Source organism: Rattus norvegicus, chromosome 6 (genome assembly GCF_021556685.1).
Source record: "Rattus norvegicus strain SHRSP/BbbUtx chromosome 6, alternate assembly SHRSP_T2T, whole genome shotgun sequence".
NCBI lineage: Eukaryota > Metazoa > Chordata > Mammalia > Rodentia > Muridae > Rattus > Rattus norvegicus.
In genome coordinates, this window is record NC_141539.1 from 43,590,628 (window position 1) to 43,616,569 (window position 25,942).

The 25,942-nt window shown below is 36.2% G+C and overlaps 1 pseudogene; it reads left to right on the top strand.

Moving 5' to 3' along the window:
* The first annotated feature begins 24,337 nt into the window (after positions 1 to 24,337).
* On the top strand, positions 24,338 to 24,722 carry LOC148005148 (large ribosomal subunit protein eL27 pseudogene; annotated as a pseudogene).
* The last annotated feature ends 1,220 nt before the right edge of the window (positions 24,723 to 25,942 follow it).

Sequence of the window (25,942 nt, forward strand, 5' to 3'; positions counted from 1 at the left end):
TTGAAGGAGAATGGATAGAATAAAAAGATGAAGATTGTTTAATCATTTGAAATGTGGATATAATTTAATTAGAGCACAGATAGTAAAGAAATTTTATGAGGGACTTTCAACATGAGTGGGTACAGTAATGGAAATAAAGTTGTTTGAAGGGATATATTCTAATTCCAAATTTCATCCTGTTTACGCTGTGTTGGCATTGTTTATTTACTTAGTAAAACAGAGTGAGGCACACACAATGAGTGACAGGCAAGATGTTTAGTCTGCCTCCATATTTTGCCCTAGAGCAAATTTTATAATGAATCATTAGAGGCAGAAACATCTCTTTAACACTCTTGCAGGTAGATAGAAGATTGCAAAGGAAAAGAAAACATCAATTTCTAGAATTGTGATTACTTGCAAAGCAGCAGTGTCACTGGGGTTGCCCAGAGTGTCAAGTTTTTCCTTTGTGACTGATATCCAAAGAAAGACAAAGTCAGGAGCAATTCTGGGAGAATAGGTATGTGGACCTTATCATCTTTTCATTTTTTTCCTCTATGCAAAGAAAATTGTATCTCACATTCCAAGTCACAGTACATTTGTCCACAGATTGTTTTATGCCATAGTCACTATCACCAATTTTCTGTCAAAATGTTTACATTATCTGTGGATCCATTTCAGAAACTAATAAAAATTGTTAGGATGAAAGGATGAGGTTTCAGTGAACTTAAGAAGCACTTTGGCTTCCTCACCAACTTCAAAAGCTATTCATAAATTGTGTACCACTGAAGCACTATCTCTCTGATTATGTAATAGAGATCCTTGAAATCCCAAGTTTTATTGTTTTATTAATCAAATAATTGGGAAAAATGATCTTGAACCATCCTGATGGAGATTGTGCTTTTCTTAAATGGCTGATTAGATAAAACAAAGACTGTTTCTCTTCTTCATCAATTTGTTGAATAATCACCCACGGTTATGTAGTTTTTCTTGTGAGGAGTGACTTATTTCAGGCCCATTGATGACAGATGAGCTCTTCATGATTAAAATGCATACTTTTCCACATCGGGATATGGCAGATGGGTACACACATACAAAGCAGAAACTGAGCCAAGAGTTGACTTGTGTGGTTTTAGTCCTTGCCTTTCTTGAGAACCCTTTATTATTTTGATTTATTTTTATCTCCATGGTTCTAAAAAAATTTTTGATTGAATGATTTAAACTTCTTGGTTCCAAAATCCAATGCTTCATTTTGACAGTTGTCAGAGCTTTTAGTTCACATTCGGATGTCTTACATGGTCCGCTTAATTTAGATTCTTGGATCCTGTTGATCCTTGGGTTGTAAGCATAGCTATGATATTCTATCTCCTTGGAATTACCAGGGACAAGGAAACAATTTCTTGGAGAATTAAAAGAACAACTACAGATAATAAAAGATGTAATTTATGGTTTCTGAATGTTTTTCTACAATGTCTTTCAGTGGTATTGTAATTATTTTATATAAATAAACCACATGGTTGTTATATGGAAAGCCTTTAAGGAAGTTTGTAGAATGAGAAATCTTGCCTAGTGGAAATAGTAAGTGCCACTTATGTGACATACAGCTGTAATCCCACCACTTATGGGGCTGAAAATGAAGGATCGAATCTTGGGACCAGCTTGGGCTATGTAGGAATATTATCTCAAAACAACAGCCTGAATGAATACCAGTGCGGGGACGCATTAAAATGAGACAGGCTAGATGTTATAATATAAAACACAGTTCCCTTTTAAGGAGTAATTTTAAAAAGAATTCTTCACAACAAAGTATAAATGGATAAAAATCACAGAAATATGCTTCTAGCTTTACAGTTTTATTTTCTAGGTTGATTAGAATCCGCAGTGCATATAGCAAGAGCAACTTCTGTCCTTATTCAGCCTGCTATCTTTTGTGTCTCAGCTATGTTGTTCTGGACATGATTCATCCATTACTTATCACATTATTTATTCTCACTTCATGATCAATGAATGCAGAGTGTGACTGCTTTTCACATTAGATATATATTGCTATAATTTTATTGACATGAGGTACACTGTCCCTGAGACTTGTCTATCACACACAATCTCCCTGATTAAGCTCAGAATTCCTATGGTAGCAATCTTGGTATGAAATTCGGGTCATTCAATGGACAGAAGAAACCTTCCCCTCTCTATATATATAGTTTATACGAATATCAGAAATTTGTAACCTGAATGTTTTCTTGTATTGGTTGTTGAAGTGTAAAATTTCCATGGTAATATATGTCACAAAAAGAAAGTTATTTTTGGTATTACATTATCTCTCTCCACTTAGAATGTCTTCTCCTTGCTTATTTCTTTGGTTGCTATTGTTTGAGCTGTGGAAGGTTACATGGGAGGGGGGAAACATCTGCTTGCTGGGTTTAGCAAGATGAATACACAGAAGCACAGAGAGAAGTTTGTTTAGGCACATTTGTGCTATCTGTGGAACAGTTTAGTGGAAATGGTATCTAGAAATTCGATATCTAAACTTGGAGGCTCGAGACTCTTCCAGGTTCATTAGGAGCCAAGGCAATGAACATTAAAAGCGGGGAAGCAGATGATGATACCAAAAGGAGTAGAAACAAAGAAATCCAGAAATTAATCCTGAGCAATAGCATTACACTAGATTTTGAGTATGCGTACAGTGAACTCACATTGGCCTAAAACAGTATTTTGGAAGATGGGTTGTTTGCTTGTCTGCCTGTGTGAGAGAATGGTGAATACATTTATTTGGAATCGCCATGTACATAGAGACATGTGGCAATACTTAGCTCATCACAGTGTTTTGTAACGAGATCAGGACCCTTAGCAGGTCTGAACCTGGGTGATAATGAAGAGAAGAATTACAGTCGGTTCCTATTGTGTAGCAGGTGCTTATTCACATTCTGCATGAGAGACAAGGCTGGCTTCAGGCTCCGGAGCTTTAAGTCATTTCTCTGTTTTTGAAACACCCAAATCATCTTTCTTCTGTAATTCATTCAGTGAGCTTCTCTCCATCTGAAGGGAGGTGTCTTGGCAAGTGTGAACGTGCTTCCATTTTCTTTCTTGTTAATTCCTTTCACATGATAAATTGCAGGGAACTCTACAGAAATCCCTTGGAATTGAAAAGTCAGCCTTTGTGAATGCTTCGGAGCAAAGGTTTAAAACGTAATAAGTCTGTGGATATTCAGCAGAGAGAGTCTTTCTGAAGCATTTGCAGCAGATTGCTACCCCATATAGGTGCATGTAAATTCCCATATGTACTTTTCTGGACTTCCTGTTTGTGTGAACAGTTAGAATTATATAAAATGACTGTAACTCTTTACCCCAAACTACCAAAAGATTTCACAGTTTTGAAGATAACCTCATTCATAAAATACCTGTGCCTCTAAAATCTATCATGTTAAAAAAAAGAAAAATATATTTGGGTTTCTACTTCTTTCTCTCTATACATGACAAGTGCCTTTGTTTTATAGTGAACCTCACTGTCTCTCTTTGCCTTTGCTCATAACACAAAAAACAGCAAAGCTTTCTAGCTATTTTAGCATTTCAAAATATGTCATTATTTCTAAACTAAAGTTCTATAGATTAATGTAAGACACCAAAAAAAAATCAGTGTTAAATTTAAAAGTGCAAAATTAAAGAAAATATCTAATAAATTTAGTAGTAGTCCTTTTGCATAATAAATTTATATACACATATCAATGCTCATAAATGTAAAATCATGAAAGAACATAAAGCAAATACAATGCAAAACCAGAACAGAAAACTTCCACTATTGAGGGAAAGAATAGTAGTGAGACAACATTAAATAGTATTTACTCAAATTTAAATAATACCTTGGATCATATTGATGATGAGGAGAAAAGCATGCTACAATAGAAATTAATGAACATGAAGTACAAGAGCTGGAGGGTAATACTTTAGATTAGTATAGTGACTAAAGTGGTGGATGTTTTTCTTTCAGAAGAACTGGGAAGCGAAAGTCATCCTTCATAAAGCATGTTGATGCAAATGTTTCACATTTAAACAAGAGGAAATATCAGGAAATATCAGTGGCATGCACAGCTCAGTAGTCGACCGTTTTCCTGACTTTATTGCACAAGTTGTATCAGTGGTAAACATATACTTAACTTATCCTGTCGTTTAAATAAACATCAAATACATGATAAAAGTAAAGACATCCTCTAATCAAAAAATAGTTAACATGAAAGGCTTCTGTGATCTTTATTACATTTTAGGTAAAAATGTTTTAATGTGTATTCCCCTAATGATGTTGTTGTCTCAATGGAAAGTTGTGGACTGCGACTATAGAATGACAGATATTGAGGCTAACCTTTTTGGTTTGTTGTTTTGTTTTTGTTTTGTTTTGTTTTTTTTTTCAGTGCAGAGATGTCTTCAATTCTCATTCACAAACTTTTGAAGACATAATTAAATACAGATAGGAAGAGAAGACCAGACAAAGTATGAGCAAATTTGAGATTTAACAATATCTGTGAAGGACTCAGCAGTGTTCTTTTATGTTTCTTAAAACTTGAGGAAACAGATACATTGTGTCTAAAAGGAAAACAGAATTAGAAAGTAAATACCCCTTAGAGATGGCCTCAACTATAGGAGTCATTATAATAAATCCCACTTAGGCTGACTTAATTTTCATACAGTGCCACATTCTATACCAGATACCATTAACTTATGAATGCTCAAACATTTGGGCTGAAGACATGACTCAGCTGTTGAGAGCACTGCTGCTCTTCCAGAGGTCATGAGTTCAGTTCCAAGCAATCTCATGGCACACATGCATACATGCAGATAGATTTTATAACACATAAAATAAATAAATTCTTAAAAGAACTTGACAGCTCATGATAAACACCTATCTACCTATCATATATATATATATATATCAATATCTATTTCTCTCTCTGTTTCTATCTCTATCTCTCTCTATATATATGGGTTCTGTAGGCAGACATGGAACTATTAGAATGTCTAATGTTTCAGTTCTTTCTCTCCATGTCTCTGCCTCTTTCTTCATAATCACACACACACAAACACACACACACACACACACACACAGAGAGAGAGAGAGAGAGAGAGAGAGAGAGAAAGAGAGAGAGAGAGAGAGAGAGAGAGAGATTGAGATCCATTATGTTTTATTACTGTGTAAATCCAGTAGTTCTTAATACTGTTATAAAATCAATGTTGTTTTTATTAGGTGGACAGTCCATCAGAAAATGGTATTCAAAGGAAATCTATCTATCTATCTATCTATCTATCTATCTATCTATCTATCTATCTATCTATCTATCCATCTATCTACCCACCTATCTATCATCTATGAAATGAGAATTACATGCGGAAGAATGGATACAGACAACTTTAAAAATACTTTCCACAGATGATTAAGACTTAAAACTAATAATTGAAACTGTGAAAATACTAGAAGAAAACAAAGGTAATGCAACAGGCAGCATTCATATTTTTTCAAAGGAAGATTGTATAATTCAATGTTTCATTATTTTGAAAAACCCTTGTTTTGTATATTACTTTGAGCAACAAATTCACTAATTGAAAGACATTTCTAAATATACAATTTTAAATGTCTCTCTTCATATTTTAAGATACTTTATGCAAACAAAATCCAAGGAAACATGGGCACATGGGATTGTATCCAACTAATAAGATTTTGTATAACCAAGAGGCAGTTTAGTATAAACATACAACTTGCTAAAAAATAAAAATTGCTTAAAATGCATATACATTACGAAGGATAGGGATTTATAAGAAACTCAAAGACAAAAAGCCCCAAATAATTTAATAGTGGACCACAGATCTGAACAGGTGTTTCACAGAGGAAGCGATATAAATGATAAACAGGTACATGGACAAATGCTGTGCATTATCAGTCATCAACACGGGTCACAGCCACAAGGAAATCCCACTTACTCTAGTAAGAGTGCAGGTTGTCCAGAGGACAATGATATCAAGTCCTGGTTGGCCAAGGGGGAGATGAGAGTCCTAGAATTCTTTGTCAAAGTTTAAATTTATCTTGCCATTACAGAAACCATTATGGAAAATTGTCAAAATGATAAAACAAACAAACAAAACAGCAAACAAAACAAAAATGTTGCATGATTCAACTATTCCATAGAGCCAAATGAAATGGAGTCAATATGCTGTAGAGACAGGGGTCAGCATTCCCACAGGTATTGCTTAGCTATAGATTTAACTGAGCTGCCTACTAATGGTTGAGTGGACAGGAAATTTAATTAACAACTATAACTAATGTCACAATATCCAGTTATGACGAAAATAAAGTCTTATCACTTACTGTTATATGGACAAGAGTAGAGATTATAATATGGGAAGACATAAGCCAGTCATCTAGTGACAATATGCTACCATTTATGTAGAAACTAAAGCAAGCTCTTAGGTGCTGAAAGAGCAATGGAGATGACCAGGAACTGAATATGGGTGGGGCTGTGTGTGGATGGACAGGAAAGTATGAGGGTTGATACTAAATTATAGTCAGATGTGATGCATAAATTCTGGTGTTTTATTGTATAATAGAGTAATAATAATAGTAAATATAAGTGATTTTAAAATGTTTAAATGATTTTGAATATTATTACCACCAAAAAAAGGTCCATGGTCCAGTAGATCTTGGTAGATTAAACATTATACAATGTGTACAAATGTCAGAAAATAACATGGTACTCCATAAGTAGCTACAATTTTTATATGTATATAGGTATGTATGTTTTATTCTGGCTTAAAACTTGTGGGTTGGATTACCATATTCTCATATGATAATGAATCTTTAGTACCTAAACTATTAAAGTTTGTGGTAGTTGATGCTTATGTGGGCATTTGAATAACCACAAATTTAAATTAAATAAGGGGTTTATGTTTATGTTTTGCAAATTTAAAACAAAAAGATTATATCGCTCCATATATTCAACAAGGAAAAATGGATACAGGAACAAACATCCTGCAGTTGCATTTGTGAAGATTTTTATTCTCTTTTTTTAAGTGATAAGTCAAACAGTTGCCGTGAGCTTATTTTGTTTATTTTTCGGTTTCATTTGATGTGTTCATAACTTCAGCAGACTCTTATTAACAAGAGCAAAATGGTTATTTTAAGTGTGTAATGGAATGAAGTAAGCTGGCACTTGAGAAAGGAGTTTGGCATATTGTAATTATATAATTATCCATATTAAATCCAATGTATGATTTTATGTCTGCTTCTTTAATCATCTATGCACATTTTAGCCTTAATCTATAGATGGAGGGTTGTAAATTGATTAATATGCATGCTCTCTTGTTGTTACCCTGCTGTGCACTGCCTTCTCTTTGGTTCCTGATACCTGTGAGAGGAGCTAGGAAATGAGCTCACTCATTTGGTGGCCTGCTGTATCCACCTGGTCTCTTCATCCTCCGATGACATTTTCACTTATGTATTAAAGTTAGACAGTGGCCTTGTTCAAAGGAAGCTGAGAGCAAGAGACTATTCTAACAAATACTGAAGTATATAGCTATAATAATTTTTAAGTAGGAACTGATAAAAAAAAACAAAAAAAATCAATGGAACCTGAGGCGTGACAAGCATTAAAAAGATTATGGTGGAATGCCACTGTGAGAAGAAAAAAATTGATCAATTACTCCATAAACATGAATATTCAATTAATATCAACTCTACTAGTGACCAGTCTTTGGGAAATTGAATGTTTAGGTTATAATGTAATAATATATATCAAGACAAGTCCTTCTAGGTTAAAGGATTAAGCATTTGTTATTTATAAAAGAAATAAAGCAACAAAGAGCAGAAACTAAGTGTAAATACGTATAAAAGATGGCAGGCACGTAAGAGTTTATATTTAGGTGTCTTCTTTTGTGTATAATTTAGTTTAATAAAATTAAATATAAATTACAAATAAGCATTTGCCAGTGGATATTAAAGACTTGTTACATCCAAAACATATTTACAAACTGGGCTAAATGTTCTCAGCCACTTGGCAAAATCTACTTATTAATTGTGATTTTAGATACTGAACCAAGTACCTCTGTACAACATATGCAGGTGTTCAAGTATGGAAATTATTTCCAACCAAAGAATCAAGATAATTAAATCTTTGATTTATAAATATGTGTGTCCCAGGGCATGTGGAGCACATGATCAGTTTACTCTTAAGAATCCCTTCCTGTCCACCCATTGGTCACTGGAAACTTTATTTACCAATCAAATACAACCAGGGGCAGGGTCCCTCCCTCTTACATGTGGGACTCTGTAAACAGGTTTTTGAGAAACCTAATTAGCATGAGAATACAAGCAGCTACAACAAATATTTCAAGAGATCATGCATTTGAAATAGAGCAAGGACGTTCTTGGGAGGAGTTAGAGGAAGAGAAGGGCGAAATTTTACTATAATCTTACAACTTTTCTAAGAATTATAATAGAAAACAATAAAGAATAGACAAAAATACTAAAGTGAGAATCTTTGTAGCAATAGTAGAATTCAAAAGGAAAAAGAGGAATGGATCCAGGAAGTTATAAAGAAAGGAACAGCTAGAAAAGATAGACCATCAATGAAGGACATGTTCAGTGTCACTCTAATAAATTATGTTTCTATATCATCTGAAAATGAGGCATACTCTCCTACTTCCTAGATTGGAGCAAGATTTTACAAAGTCATTTGCCCCTTGGCTTCTCTAAGTTGTGCTTTGGCATTGTGTTGAGAGAATGCTTGGAAAATAACAGCAACCATAAAATTGGCCATTGTTTAAAAACACAAGTTTGTCCCAATATTTTAATCACAATTTTATAAGCGTGAACCACATAAAATCTTTCTACATAGAGATGTTTACATAATATTTTTCAATATTGAAAAATAGTAGCACTTGACAGTTTAGCTATTGTTTCTAAAGTTGCGCTATGATTTAAAAAATAAGTAAAATAGAAAGTCACTCAGATTTGAATATCAATTTATGAAAAATGAATAATATATATGTAAATGTGTTGAAACTGTACATTTCTCATTGAAATAAAATGAAAATAAGAAGTGCTATTTTAATCTATCATATTTTCTAAGACCAAATCTAGCACACTCGCCAGTATTATTAAGTCTATAGTGAATACAGCCTCCATAGATTGAAGTGAAATTGGTACAACGTTTCTAGATAGCAACTTGTCAGTCTCAAACAAATACAAAATATATAAAACTGCTGACCAGCGAATTCTACATGCAAGTTAATCTTACACAGAAGCATTCCAAGTTTGTGAAGATGTTCATTGCAGCTATGCACTGTCGAAAATACTGCATAAAACCTACATTTTTATTAGTAAATAATTATGACTCAAATAGTGAAGAATATTAGTCACTGAATAGAATGAACTTGGTTCCATTTAATGAAATGAATATGCACTGTATACTGTTGAAGAATTTGGTAGTCACAAAAAGTAGAATGTGAGTCCTCTGTGCTTTTTCACAGTCCTACTTGTCCACCTGTCCCTAAAGTTATCTATCATCTACCAATCATTCAGCATTCTTTCATATATCAATCTAAAATCCTATTTATATATCAATCATCTATCTGTCAATCATTTATCTTGGCCTATATATCTGTTAACTATGTCTCATTTATATTTATGTATCATCTTTCTAGCAACAATTTATGTGTGTCCTTAATCTGTTTAACATATATTTATCTATCAATTATTTTTCTTTATACCTACTTACATAATTTTACGTTATTCACCTTGTTTGACAATTTGGAAATATGTATCAGAGCCATGCAAGCTAAAAGGCAAATGCTTGACATAATTACCTCCTGCTCATTCTCATTTTATTTGTTCTGATCAAAATAATGAAGAGAGAAAGGGATATAATATCCTCAGAGATGTGTGCAGCATTGTAATTTAAGTTTATACTGTTCAGTATAAACAAGGAGGAATAGTAAAATGGTTATGCACATATAATAGATAATTATACATTTAAAATAAAAAATAAAAAATACCAGCATGAAAATACAGACGTATACACACCTGAGTACTAAATGTACACATCTCTGAGATACAAGGGTTCAGAATTAAGGGCACTATTTGTGCATTTCTCAAATATTGTATAATATTTTAGAAGTAAAAACTTTATAACAATAAAAAGTAAGATTTTATGATAATGTTGGTCAGTTAATTTACATAGAGCGAAGTTGTCAGTAAGAGCAGGCAATTGGACTAATGATCAAACAGAACAAAAATCTTGTATTATGCAGTGAATAGGAACGATCTGTTTCACATCCTATAAGAATTAAATTAATTAATGTAAAATATATGTGCCTTGTGGCTGCTCTGACATCCTTTAATTAGGAGAGGTTCATCAAAACTCCCTCTTTCTTCATTATCAGGCTTTTTATTCTGAGGTTAAAATTGTGCTATCATGCCCTAGACATCTAGACATGGTCTGCACTCTTTGGACAGTTTTTTTTTTCCTTTGCACTGTAGAATCAAACTTCTGAATCCTGGTCTTTGTTCTATCTTCAAAGCAGTAAAAAGCCTGCTTTACTCTTCACATCACCTCTTTCAGTGTTAAATCACCCTCATTTCTTCTCCTTACACTTAAGCTGTATTTAGTACTCACTCGGATAAATGGGGATAATCTCTCCATTTTACCATCCTCGCCCAAGTCAAAGATGCATGCTCCCTGCAGCACATGAAGTAACATCACAGCCTCCCGTTCCGACACAGAGATGCTATTATCCAGCTTGCTGGCTTCATGCACTGAGGACAATGTCTCCATTACAGAAAAGCCGAGTAATTGCTCATCATTATCACGTAAAGGTAGTTTATGATCGTGATATAGAAGCCCCAGTAAAGTGGGAGGGTTCCAAATAGCAATTTTGAGGAGTCACACTTTGCTCTTATCGGGGAACATTACAAATAACTTAATACCACAGTAAGAACTGAGAAGAACCACTGATGATGGATTCCAAAACCAGGGTCATCAGGGTTGAAAGGGTTAAACAGTTCTGCAACCTCTTCCCCTCCATCCTACTCCCACCCCTTTCTTGGAACAAAGATATCAATGAGGCCACAATCTGTGCACCTGCATTTAACTTTACTCTCAATACAATAATTCATGTTTCTGAGCATTACCATCATCCTCTATATGATGGAAACTGAGGCACCTCCCTTGCAGGGATAAAGATGGGTTTTGTTTGTAAAAGGCAATTCAGTCCTCAAATATTAGTTGTCTTCTTTATTATTAAGAATATGCAGCCTGTATTATTTTCAGGTATAGTACAACAGTTATTATTAGAATCTTATCAAAAGTATGGATACATAGTTACAAGAATTCAGACTCTTAAGAACATAAGCAAAAAGAAAAAAATACTATGTCTAATTGGGAAAATAAACTTAAAATCTTTTGCTAAAATAATGAACATGCACCTAAATGGCTGGCTGGGGCAGATATAAAATCCAATCCTAAATGAATACACATATTAATTAAACATCATTAAAACTCCCAGTTTGATTATTTCTATAATTGTTCTCGTCATATTTTCCTTTTATTCTTACTTATGCATTTATTATTTATTCACTTTAAGTCCAAACACAGCACCCTCCCTTCCACTCCCACTCCCGCCTCACAAGTTCCTCCATCTGTTTCCCCCTCCCCTTCTCCTCAGAAGAGGGGAACTCTCCATGGGAACCAACCTACTCTGGCCAATCAAGTCACATCAGGACTAAGTAAATTCTCTTCTACTAAGGCTAGACAAGTCAGTCCATCTAGTTGAAAGGTATCCAAAGGCGTCAGAGGAAGCCTCAGCTTCAGTTGTTAAGGTACTCATGGAGACCAAGTAGCACATACGCTACATATGTGTAGGAAGGCTAGGTCAAGACCATGTATGCTTTTTGTTTGTTCAGTTTCTATGAGGCCCAATGGGCCCAGGTTAGTTGGCACCAAACATCTTATTGTGGTGTCCTTGACCTCTGCCTCCCTCAATCCTTCAACCAATTCTTCCACAAGATTCCACAAGCTCCACCTAATGTTTGGCTGTGAGTTTCTGAATCTTTTCCATCAGCTGTGGGATGACTCCTCTCAGAAGACAGTTCTGCAAGGCTCCTATATTGCAAACATAACAGAGTAGCATTGAAAATGTCAGGGGTTGGCTCACTCCCATGGGTTGGTCTCAAGTTGGGTCAGTCATTGGTTGGCTGCTCCCTAATCTCTGCTCCATATTTATTTCTGAAAGTTTTGTAGGCAAAGCAAATTTTAGGCTAAAGGTTTTGTGTGAGGATTGGTGCCCACCTCACTCTGCTAGAAGTCCTGCCTGGCTATAGGAGTTGACCACCTCAGGCTCCAAATCCTCTGCTACTAGTAGTCTCAGATAGGGTCACCTCCCTTTACTTCCCACGTGCCTTATCTGTCCCAAGTCTCTGGCTTTTGCCAGAGATACCTGCCCACTGATCTCCATTCTCTCTCCCAGCCCTCTAACCCCAACCCTCTCCCCACATTTGATTCCCCACTCCTATTACCCTCCCCATCCCTTCTCTTACCCAGTTCACTCTGTCCATCTACTTCTGGTATCTATTTCACTTCCCCTTCTGGGTGAGACAAAAGCATCGCCCCTTGGGCCATCCCTGTTACTTAGCTTCTCTGGGTCTGTACTTTAATATCTGCTTACAAGAGAGAAGATACCATGTGTGTCTTTCTGATTACTTCACTCAGGATGATATTTTCCAATTCTATCCATTTACCTGTAGATTTCATAAAGTCCTATTTTTTGAAATAGCTGAGTAGCATTCCACTTTGTAAATGTATCACATCTTCTTTATTCTTCAGCTCAGGGACATCCGCATTGTTTCCCATTCCTGGCTATCCCAAATAAAGCTGCTATGAACATATTTGAGCATGTGTCCTTGTGGGATGGTAGAGCATCTTTAAGGTAGATAGGAGTTTTGTAGTTGTGTCTTCAGGTAGAACTATTCTCAATTTTCTAAGAAACTTCCAAATTGATTTCCAAAGTGGTTGTACAAATGTGCAGTCCTACTTGCAATGAAGGGGTGTCTCTCTTGCTCCACATCCTCACCAGCATGTGCTGTAAATTGATTTTTTTTATTTTATGGGTAAAAGATGAGATCTGAGAGTCATTTTGATTTGCTATTTTGTCCTATTAATGATGTCTTTAGCTTTAAAGAGGCTTTTCAGTTTATGAGGTTCCATTTATAATTTGTTGATCTTAGTGTCTGAGCTGCTGTTACTAGGGTTCAGGAAGCTGTCTCCTTAGCCAGTGGACACAAGGCTATGGCCTATATTCTCTTCTCTTAGATTTAGTGTATTCAATTTTATGGTGCGGTCTTTGATCCACTCGGACTTGAAATTTTGTGCAAGGTGATTAATATGGTTCTATTTGTATTCGTCTATATGTAGACATCTAGTTAGCCCAGCACCATTTGTTGAAGATGGTTTCTTTTCTCCATTGTATGGTTTTGGATTCTTTGTTAAAAATCAAGTGTCTATAGGTTGGAGTTTTATTTTTGAGTCTTCCATTCAATTCCATTAATGAATCTGTTTATTTTTATGCCAACAATTTGTGTGTGTATTTGTGTGTGTGTGTGTGTGTGTGTGTGTGTTACTACTATTGCTCTGCAATATAGCTTGAAATCAGGAACAGTGACACCTCTAGAAGTTCTTTTATTTTACAGTAATGTTTTAGCTATATTGGGTTTTTCATTTCATATACAAAGTTAAGAATTGTTCTTTCAAGATCTGTTAAGAATTGTGTTAGAATTTTCATAGGAATTGCATTGGCTCTCTAGATTACTTTTTGTAAGATGGCCATTTTCACAAAGTCTACTGATCCATGAGCATTGGGTATCTTTCCATTTTCTGGTATCTTTTTCAATTTATTTCTTCAAGAATTGGAAGTTCTTATCATACAGGCTTGGTTAGAATTACACCAAGTATTTTCTATCATTCATAGTTATTGTGAAAGGTGTTATTTCCCTTATTTCTTTTTTAGACAGTTTATCTTTTGTATAAACGAAGGCTACTGATTTTTTTTAGTTAATTTTGTATCCAGCCACTTTGGTGAAAGTGTTTATCAGCTTTAGTTGTTCTCTGGCAGAACTTGGGGTCACATATGTATACTATCATATAATCTATGAATACAGATACTTTAACTACTTTCTTCCCGATTTGCATTCCCCAATCTCCTTTAGTTTTCTTATTTATCTAACTAGACCTACAAGTAGTATATCAAACAGACTTGGAAAGAATGGATAGCCTGTTTTTGTGCCTTGTTTTAGTGGGATTGTTTTTAGTTTCTCTCGATTTAATTTAGTGTTGACTACTGACTTGTTTTACATTGCTTTTATTATGAGTATGCACCTTGTATCCCTGATCTTTCCAAGACTTTTAACAAGAAGCTTTGTTGGATTTTTCAAAAATTTTTAAAGCTGTGTTCAAAGATTTTTCATCTATCGAGATGATCAGGTTATTTTTTCTTTCAGTTTGTTTATATGTTGAATTACATTCATGGATTTCTGTATATTGAACCATCTATGCATCCCTAGGATGAAGTCTACTTGATCATGGTAGATAACGGTTTTGGTGTGTTGCTGGTTTCAGTTTGAAAATATTTTATTGAATATTTTTGTGTCAATATTCATATGGGAATTTGTTCTCAAGTTGTCTTTCTTTGTTGAGTTTTTGTGTAGTTTAGGTATCAAGGTGACAGTGGCCTTGTCAGAGTTTGGCAATGTCCTTTTTGCTTCTATTTTGTGGAATAGTTTGAATAATATAGGTATTAGCTCTTTTTTGAAAATCTTGTAGAATTCTGTTCTAAAACAGTCTGGGCCTGGGCTATTTTTTAATTAGTTCTGTTTATTTACATTCTGTTGTGCCTCATCCTCACAGTTCCTCACCTCATTCTCCTCCCCCCAACTGCCTCCAAATGGATGCTCCCCCCTTGCTGGGTATCCCTTTTTTCTGGGGCTTCAGGTCTGTAGATGAAGATTAAGCTCATCTTCTCCCACTGAAGCCAGACCAGGCAGGCCTCTGTTATATAAGTGCTGGGCCCTGGTACCAGTCCATGTATGCTGATTGGTAGCTCAGTCTCTGGGACCTTCCAGGGATACAGGTTAGTTAAGACTGTTGGTCTTCCTATGGGGTTAGCCTCCCCTTCAGCTCCTTTCCCCTAATTCTTCCTTAGGGGTCTTGGACTTCAGTCCAATGGTTGCATAAAAATACCTGCATCTGTCTCAGTCAGCTGGAGGTAGGGCCTCTCAGAGGACAGCCATGCTAGGCTCCTGTCTGTAAATACTGCATAGCATTTTCACAGTGTCAGACCTTTGTGTCCCCCTCCTCCAACTTCCATGAGATAGATCTGAAGTTTGGAGGTCACTGAACGCCTTTACTTCGGTCTCTTCTCTATTTTTGTTCCTTCAGTTCTTTCAGATGGGAGCAATTCTGGCCAGAGTTTTTGTCTGTTGGTTGGTATCCTCTTCCCTCCACTTGGGCCCTGTCTTCTACTGCAGTGGAATTTCTGAGATCCCTCTCCCCACTGTTGTGCATTTTGCTTAAGGTCATACCCCACTGTGTCCTGAATGTCTCTCACCTTCCTGTTCTCTGTGAATTTCTAGAGTATCCCCCTACCTCCCATCTCCAGAAGCTGTCTATTTCTATTCATTCTCCTGGCCTGCTGGGCTTCTCTGCTGTTCCCCTGCCATACCTGATCCTGTTTCCCCTTTCCCTCTCCTCCTTTCCCCTCTTTCAACCAGGTCACTCCCTCCTCCTGTCTCTCATGATCATTTTCTTCCCCTTTCTAAGTGTGATTGAAACATCCTCACCTGGGCCTTTCTGCTTATTATACTTCTTATGGTTTGTGAATTGTATCCTAGGTATTCTACACTTTCACTACTCATCATTGAGTACATACCATGCATGTCCATTTGGGTCTTGGTTACCTCACTCAGGATGCTATTTTCTAGTTCCATTCAATTGCCTACAAGATTAGTGATGTCATAGTTTTTATTGCAGAATAGTATTCCATTATATAAATGAACCATATTTTCTGTGTCCATTTTTCCATTGAGGGAATTCTGGATTGTTTCCAGCTTCTGGCTATAACAAATAAGGCTGCTGTGATCATGTGTCCTTGTGGTCTGATGGAGCATATTTGGTTATATATCCAGGAGTAGTATAGCTGGGTCTTCAGGTAGAACTATTTCCAATTTTCTAAGAAACTGCCAGATTGATTTCTGGAGAGGTTATACTAGTTAACAAGCCTATGGACAATGGAGGAGTGTTCCTCTTTCCCCACATCCTTGCTAGCATGTTCTGCCAGTTAAGATTTTGGACTTAGCTATTCTGATGGGTATAGGGTGGAATCTCAGTTGGGAGTCATTTACTGAGTGCCTCTATATCCTTAGGGGTTATAGAACTATTTAAACCGTTTACCAGATCTTGATTTAACCTTGATAAGTGATGTCCATCAAGAAATTCATTTATTTTATTTAGCTTTTCTAATTTTGTAGAGTACAGGCTTTTGAAGGAAGACCTAATGATTCTTATGATTTCCTCAGTGTTTGTTGTTATGATTCCTTTTCATTTCTGATTTTGCTAATTTGTATACTGTCTCTCCTCCTTAGTTACTTTGACTAAAGGTTTGTCTATCTTGTTTCTTTCTTGGTTTCATTGATTCATTATATTGTTCTCTTTGTTTGTAATTTATCAATTTCAGCCCAGAGTTTTATTATCTCAAACTCTCTTTGATGGTATATTCCTCTTGACTGTGCTCACTTCTTTTTGTTATAGGGCTTTCAGGTATCCTTCTAAATTGGCGATCTGTGATCTCCCTAATTTACTCATGAAGACACTCAGAGCTAAAACCTTTCCTCTTATCACTACTTTCATAGTGTTCCATAAGTTTAGGTAAGTTTTGTCTTCATTTTCTTTGAATTCTAGAAAGTCTTTAATTTATTTTTTCCCTGACCGAGTGGTCATTGAGTAGAAAGTTGTTCAGTTTCCAGGTATTCATAGACTTCCTGTTGTTTTTGAGGTCCAGTTTTATTCTCAAGGTCTGATAGATGTAAGGAGTTATTTTAATTTCTTGTAAATACAAGAAATTCATTGAGGCTTGCTTTGTGGCCAAGTATATGGTCAATTTTGGAGAAAGCTTCATGAGGTACTAAGAAGGCATATACCTTTGCATTTTGGTGTACTGTTTTGAAGATATCTGTTAGGTCTGCTTGAATCAATGCCTCTGTTTAGATTTTGTCTCAATGACCTGTCCATTGGTGATAATGGGTGTTGAATTCTCCCACTATTAATTGTGCGATTCAATGTGTGATAATAAGCTTCAGTAATGTTTCTTTTATAAATACCCTTGCATTTGGGGTATAGATATTCAGAATTAAGACATTATCTTGGTGGAATTTTCATTTGATAAGTTTGAAATGTCCTTCACCATCAGTTTGATAAATTTTGTCTAAGTTGTATTTTACTAAGATAGAATATCTACTCCAGATTGCTACTTGGGTCTCTTTGCTTGTTAAAACCATTTTCCAGCCTTCTACTCTGAGGTAATGTCTCTATTTGTTTCTGAAATTTGTTTCCTTATGCAGCAGAATGATGGGACCTGTTTGCACATCCATTCTGTTACCCCGTGTCTTTTTATTGGAAAATTGATGTTGAGATATTAATGACCAATGATTGTTAATTTCTTTTATTTTGATGGTGGTGGTACTCTCTCTCTCTCTCTCTCTCTCTCTCTGTGCATGTGTGTGTGTGTGTGCGCGTGTGTGTGTGTGTGTGTGCGCGCGCGTGTGTGTGTGTGTGTGTGTGTGTGTGTGTGTGTATGCTTCCTTTCTTTTGGTTTTGCAGGTATGGGGTTATTTCCTGTGGCTTCTCATGTATAGCACTCTCCTTAGGTTAGAGTTTTCCTTTAGGATTTAATATAAGACTGCATTTGTGAATATATATTGTTTAAATTTGGTTTTGTCATGTATATCTTGTTTGCTCCATCTATGGTGACTAAAAATTTTGCTGGGTTTAGTATTTCGGACTGACATCTGTGGTCTTTTAGATTCTGTAAGATATCTACCACAGCCCTTCTGGCTTTGAGAATCAATGTGGAGAAGTCGGGTATTATTGTGATATGTCTGCCTTTATATGTTATTCAGCCATTTTTTCCTGGCAGCTTTTAATATTCTTTCTGTGTTCTATACACTTAATGTTTTAATTATTATGTGTTGGAAGAATTTTCTTTTCCCTTTCAATCTATTTTGTGTTGTGTAAGCTACTTGTATATTTATAGGCATCTCTTTCTTTAGGTTGGAGAAGTTTTCTTCCATGATATCTTGAAAATATTATCTGGGCCATATAGCTGGAGCTCATATATTTCTTCTATTTCTAATATTCATAGATTTGATGTTTTACTAATATCCAGAATTTTGTATATTTTACATCAGGAAATTGTTAGATTTAATATTTTCTCTGCTATATCAATTTCTTCAATTTCCACTTCTTTGCTTGAGATTCATTTTTCTGTTGCTTGTATTCTGCTGGCGATACTCTTCCATCTGCAGGATTTCCTTAGTTTGTATTTTCTTTATTGCTTCTATTTTTATATTCAGTTTTTAAACAATTTAATTCACTTTTGTAACCTGCTTCATTGTATTTCCTGCATTATTTGAGGGACTTATTTCCCCTTTAAAGGCTTCCATAATCTTTATGAAATTAGACTTAGGGCCATCTTTTCTTCTTCAGCTATGTTTGGATATCTAGAGCTTGCTGTAGTAGAATACCTGGGCTCTGGTATTGTCATATTTCCCTGGCTTTTGTTAATTGCTTTCTTACTCTGGCCTTTAGACATCTGGTTGTTCCTGAACGTTCCTGCTGCTTACAGGACTTCTTGGAGGGCAGGCAGAGTTGTGATCCTCACAGTGGAGCTCAGGGAACAGCATGCTGTTCAACTCTGGTGGCTCTGCCTCAGGTAAAATTGAATATTCCTTGGGTCCCACAGGCCTCCTCAGGAAGCAAGGCAGAGCTGTGGGCTTACCTAAGGGACAGAGCACCATTCACTTCTACTGGCTGTGCCCCAGGTGGACCCAGCAAGCAAGGGATATTTGGGATGGGGTCTAACAGACCTGGATGGCCTCCTTTGGTGAAAGTATAGTGGAACTTGGAGGAAGGAGATACACAGTAGCCTGTAGCTCAGCTCTGCTGACTGTCTTCTTTTCATGTTTTAGTGCCAAAAGATTTTTATCTAAAATTGCTGTTCTCCCTGGTTAAATTATTTGGAATCAGTTTCTCCTTTGCTTTGATAACTCTCATATAAGACAAACAATTCCTTCTGTTGAGTTTCTTGGAACCATGTAACTTTCTTGTCTCAGTGGGTGGTTACAGTCAACCAGGAATTTCCAAGAATAGCTCCCCCAAGTTGTTGAAGACAATGGACTGAATAACATGTGAATAGTACCCTTGTGGATCTTATATGGGAGATCACTACAATTATAAACTTTTAGCTGTACTAATTAAAAAGATATTTCTGATTCTCTTGCTGTGCAAGGGGACATTTCGAGTTAACTAGAATCAGTTAATGGAATATGAGTTGTAATGAATGGTGAAGGTGAGTAAGTGCCTTATGCAGAGGAAGAGCCTGAATTAATCTTTATTTCTACTCTGAAGAGAGGAACTCTGTATTTGCCCCATCCTGTTATTGCTATTGCTATTGTTGAGGATGTTGTTGTTATTGTTGTTGTTGTTAAGAAAGAATGAGGAAACAAATCTAGTTTCTAGTCACATCTAAGAGTGGATAGCAGCATGTTCCTCTTTCATTGTTAAGAAAGAAGTTAGTGCTTTTTAAATGTTGGACCAAAATGGGACTCCCATTGGTGCACTTCAATAAGACATATTGTGGAAGATTGGGACAAAGACAGGAGATGTCTACAATTTACTGGGTTCTGAGTGGTGCATATTTGAAAACGGCTTTTGATGTTTGTCTCCCAGATAAGGCAGTGGGGTTGACTTCAAGGAGTACAGAACAACACAAACAAAAAGTCAAAACGTAATGAATGAATCCTTCCTGATTCAGGCACTGGTAACAATGTGATTAGATTTGTACTTTTAGATTTTATACACCAAAAAAGAGAAAGAACACGAAAATGAAAATTGGGGGTTGGTGAAATAGTTCAGTGGGCAAAGCCCTTGCCATATGGATGTAAGAATCTGAGTCCAAATTTTATGTAAATCCAGATGTCAAAGCATATATATATAATCCCAGTGTTCCAGGGTAAGATAGAATAGCAGAAATCAGAGATTCTGAGAATTCTGGAGCCAGCTATCCTGGTCTACACTGAAGCAAACAAAAGACTGTCTAAGAGATAGAAGTCAAGAACTTACACACTGCACTTCCTTTGAACTCCACGCATGTCACACAGCATTCTCATGCCAGAACCCTGAGCCACAAACATCACAGACTCTTCTCTCTCTCTCTCTTTCTCTCTCTCCCTTTCTCTCTCTCTCTTTCTCTCTCTCTCTCTTTTTCTCTCTCTCTCTTTCTCTCTCTCACACACACATACACACACACACTAATAATAAAAAAGTGAAACTGAAAAATGAAATCTATATTATCATTTACCCCAACTATTATGTAATAAATGGTCATAAAAGTGATCTATAGCCAAATGCTGTGATTAATGTAATTTGAAACGCTAAACATATTCTTAAAAAATAAAGCACATGACTTTGAAGATATGAACATTAGTCAATAACATTGAAGTTCTGAAGCTTTAATGACCACCTTTCATTCCCAACTCATAACCTTTGGGCAATGACAGTCATCCTGTTCTTTAGACCAGAGAATTGAAAGAGATGCTTTTAGCCCATCTATCACTCACACAGCTAGGGAGCCCGAACAGAGTAGGATGGGTCTTTGTAGCTAAAACACCAATTAAACAATCTCTGCTCTCTAAACAGTTTCCCCATGGAGGAAAATAATTCATGGTTAACTTCCATCCTCGACACCATTGCAACCTGGTATCTTATTCTCTTAACTAACCATTTCTCTAAGCTGTAAGCAAGTGTGTTAGAAGGAAAAAAGAGGCAGGGCGCCAGATAATATTTGTAGTATGTGTGAGTTTGATAAAGCAAAGTGAGGTCTGAAGGAACAGACACAGATAACAAGGAAATGAGACAGTTACTGAAATGGATGCTGTTTTAAGCACTGATGTGTGTGCACATTGTATGTAGAGAGAGATATCTACATATGGCAGTGGGAGAAACACAATTCTATGATAGAAAACCTCTAGCCTCATGAAACTCGTTTATTAAATCTATAGATATGCCAGTGTATATAACATATTCTTGAATCTCTGATACATATAACCATCTTTAAAGAATATTGATAAATAACATCTTATCAGTCCAGAAATACCAAAATAAAGCTCTGCCCCAATACAGTTAGTGGACAGGCGGCAAATGTGGCTCATTGGAACTCTATTTGCTTTAGAAAACAGGACAAAATCTCTTCTTACTGCAGCCCAAGCAGACTATGCAGAAAACTCAAATTAAGCAACTATAGTATAAATGCTGCCGTGGTCAAACAATAGCACTAGAAAAGTTCAGATGTCTCTAACAGACAGGAGGGTGATAGAGGTCTGCGTAGTGTGGGTTTGTGAGCTCTGCCTGTTTGGACACTGGCTCTGTGATCACTTCCCTCTCAGTAGGGTTCTTAATGAGTTATCACCTCACAGTACAGGTGGGCAACATGTATAGAAAACAAGTTGAAATTCACTATCTTTCTGAGTTTATCCTCTGTTGAGGCTGGAAATGAACTCCTGACATACTTCTTGAAAGGAGGTTAAAATGGAGAGACTTCTAGAAATGTGAAGGTAACTGTTCTTTAGTGATCATAAAGTTGATATCCATCTTCCCAATATGCAGAAAGCATTCATTAGAGTCCTTCCATCCTTAAAAAGGTTTTTCATTATTGCAACAACAGCAGAATAGATGCTGTTATAGAAAGAACTCAGACTGTCACAATCAATAACTAAATAAAAATAAAGAAAGCAGTTGCTATACCAAGGAACTATTCATTAATTTTAGTATCATTAGCATTGGATGGAAAAATATTCCTAGAATTAAATACCAATAAAACAAAGCAAACGGGTAAAGGAAAAGAATGAGTTCCTTCAGAGGCAGTAAAAATAAGAAAAGGAGCATTAATATTTTTAATGAATACCTGTAAAATGAAAGCATGTTTAGCTACCCAAGGATTCTAAAAGTTAAAATTCCCCACAAAATTAAGGCATATTTTCATACAATGAAACAAAAGAAGATGACCTAAAGTGATTCTTTTTTATGACTGAATCCCAGTCCCATTTCAAGCTCCCAGCAGTTCTCACGATGCTAGCCTTCTTTCTAGGGTTTATCCATCTGTCTGAGTCCTGCAGGAGCAGGATGAGCCCATGGTGAAATCAGTCCATTCAGTCAGGTCCAACCTTTTGACACTATGATATGACCTTGTCACCTAAAAATGTGTTGAGCCATATTCCTTACTCTCCTTTGACAAGTGAGGCACACAGACCTCAGCATGAACTGAGAAGGAAGTCACATCACAGTAGATGACTTGCCACTCATTGTCCAGCATGCTCCTTACGTATCACAGATTCCCATTGTACACATCCAAATCTAACACTGATTGTTATTCTGCTCATCTCTCTGTCCTTCCTTCCTTCTTTCACTTTTCCCTTCTTTTTTGGTTTTCATTTCCTCCTCCTCCTCCCCCTCCTCTTCCTTCCCAACACTCTCTCTCTACCTGTGTGTGGGAATGTATACACATGTATTGGTTCATGTATAGTAGTCAGAGGAAAATGATTAGTTTGTTGAGGGTCTTTTCACCCAATGGGTTTTGAGGTTTGACTTCAGGTGATAAAGCTTGCATGGCCAAAACACTTTTACTGGATTACTACCATGCAGCAATATGATGCATTCAGTACAATGATATATATATATATATATATATATATATATATATATATATATAACAAGAGCTATGGGTATTGAGTTAGTTAGTTCATGTATTTGAATTATTTATTTTTGGTATCTAATAATTGCTATATAATAGTCTGCATATAATTACTAGTGTTTTTATTATTCTTTTAAAAACCAAAGAAAGATTAAAGAGGTATAAGCATCTTATTTCTATCATCCAGGGCATATTCCTAAACCACATTTTATGTTATTACCTTGTTCTATATAAATATGCACTATACGTCTTTGTGGAATTAGTCCTGTACTGTCTTATACCATAGTAGACTGTAACTGTAGGTATCAACTTTCCATGTTATTTTCATACCAAAGTTGCCCTTTAATCAATGCTTTTTACTCTGGCTAACATTGATTCAAATGATCTCCCCCAGATACATATCATTTTTATTTTTCTGAAATAATTATTAAAAAGGCTATAGTGATCTAAAGCATATTCTTCACCATGAGAATAAGGAATCCAAGCACTGGAGAAAGCACATCACTGAAGAGAAACTACTGAATGGATCAGGAACAGAGCACATTTGGCAGTTCCAACCTATGATCATGACCCCTCTGGAGGTTAAGCAACACTTTTACAGGAGTCACATATGAGATATCCTGTATCTCAAATATTTATATTATAATTCCTAGTAGTAGCAAAATTACAGTCATAAAGTAGTAATAAAACTAACTTTATGGTTGTAACCACAACATGAAGAACTGTGTTAAAGGGTCACAACATTAGACAGGGTGGGGACCACTGGCTCATGTGTCTGCCAAACGAATCTTATAAAAGACCACAGTACTGTCGACCTGTTAAAGGCAGAAGAAAGAAAGCCAGACCTCAGCAACAGTGTTACTTTCAGAACAGTTCCTGTCGATGCATGATCTTCTGTCTCTGCCTTGAAATGGGACGTTCCATGTGCAGTTCCTGAGCCTGGCATGTGGGTCCCTTGCTTGTCTTCTTGTCCCTTTCTCTGTGGATTTCAGAAATCGAAGTAACAGCCTCTTGTTTAATCTCCCCTCTGCAGTGTAGTTTCGTGTCTTTGACAAACCTCTCTTTACCTTTGGAAGAACAGTTTGAGTCTCTAAAAGTCAGCCCAGTAGGGCAACAGGCTGACTCCTGGGATCCATCTAATATTTTAGAAAATGTATATCATATATTTATACTTCTCTTTAAAGTTTTTATATCATCAATTTTACATGATTAGGAGCTGAAAATATAAAGATATAAATGCGTGTTGATTTGCCTTATCTTCCCGTTAAAATCATTTACCCCTGGGCGATGGCTGCTTGCTATTGCAACAGGCAAATTCATGAAACCCGGGAAAGTGGATGCTACTTCGGACACAAAGCCGTCATCATGGAGAGCATTGATGACAGTATCTCAGACCACCCTCACAGTCATGCCCTGGTGGCTGAAATTGACTGCTATCCCTGAAAAGTGACAGCTGCCATGGGCAAAAAGATAATCGCCGAGCGATCCAAATCAAGTCCTTTGTGGAAGTTTATAACTACAGCCACCTCATGCCCACAAGGTATTCTGTGGAGATCCTTTTGGACAAATCTGTTGTTTATAAGAATGTGTTCAGAGACCCAGTGTTGAAATGCAAGGCCAGGCAGGAGGCCAAGGTCAAATTTGAGGAGCGATACAAAACAGAGAAGAACAAATGATTTTTCCAGAAGCTTTGCTTTTAGATATATTTTTGTTTTCATCATTAAAAATTAAATTAAGAGGTCCTGAGTTCAAATCTCAGCAACCACATGGTGGCTCACAACCATCTGTAATGGAATCCATGCCCTCTTCTGGTGCGTCTGAAGAAAGTGACAGTGTACTCACATACATAAAAATTAAATTAAATTAAAATCATTTACCAGCTTAAATTTTGAACACTGTGTTTCAGCTATCACCTGTACTGAACATAAATTACTAATTTTAGTATATCAGCATATTGTTTCTTTTACCTAAGATTTCTTTTTTCTTATTCTTTTACTTCTGTGTGTGACATATATTTGAGAGCACTTTATAAGTCACATCCCTTGAAAGTTAAAGTAGCAGAGTCATTTCAAGTCCAATGATACCTTTATTTTGTAGTCATAATTAACTTGCAATTTAATTAAACAACAAAGGAATTAGATCAAATTCGTAATTTTCTCACCAAAGAAAATTGCTACATAGTCTTCTAAGAATTATTGGTTTGTCTTATCTTAAATATCATGTATACTGTGTATATCATACATATTTAAAAATTTATTTATTATTATAATGCATTTGTGTGCACTACAGTGGAAAATGTTACCTTGTGGATTTGGAGGTTAGAGTTCAACTTTGTGAAGCAGCTTCCTGCCAACCTTTTTGTAGGGTAGGAAGTCATCACTAGGTTTACACAGCAAGTGCCTTTCCCTGCTGAGCCATCCTGCTGGCCCAGACACCTGGTTTGTATCTTATTTTGGCATTTTCCCCACATGTGAATATTTAGGTCTCCTTTAAAGCATTGAGATCTTCACTAACATCTTACTAGCATTGTACTGTGATCTTCTTCCTCCTCTTCCTCCTCCTCCTTCTCTTCCTCTTCCTCCCCCTTTTCTCTCTCTCCCTCCCTCCCTCCCTTCTTCCTCTCTCTCTCTCTCTCTCTCTCTTTCTCTTTCCTAACACCCTCCTTTTCATCTCTTCACCATTTCCCCTCTCCTCTCTCTCCTTGCTTCCTTGCTTTTCTCTTTGATCTCTCACCATTTTCCCCGTTTCTTCTTCCTGAGGCCGACCATTCCGCATGTTTTTACTATCCTGCAACCCTAGATGACATCTGCTAGCATTTCTGAATTTACATTGTTTAACTCTTTTCTTATAATTTCTGCTGATCTTGGTAAACCACATTCTAAAACATTTTTTTATTAATATGTGGCCACTTTTGCATTTA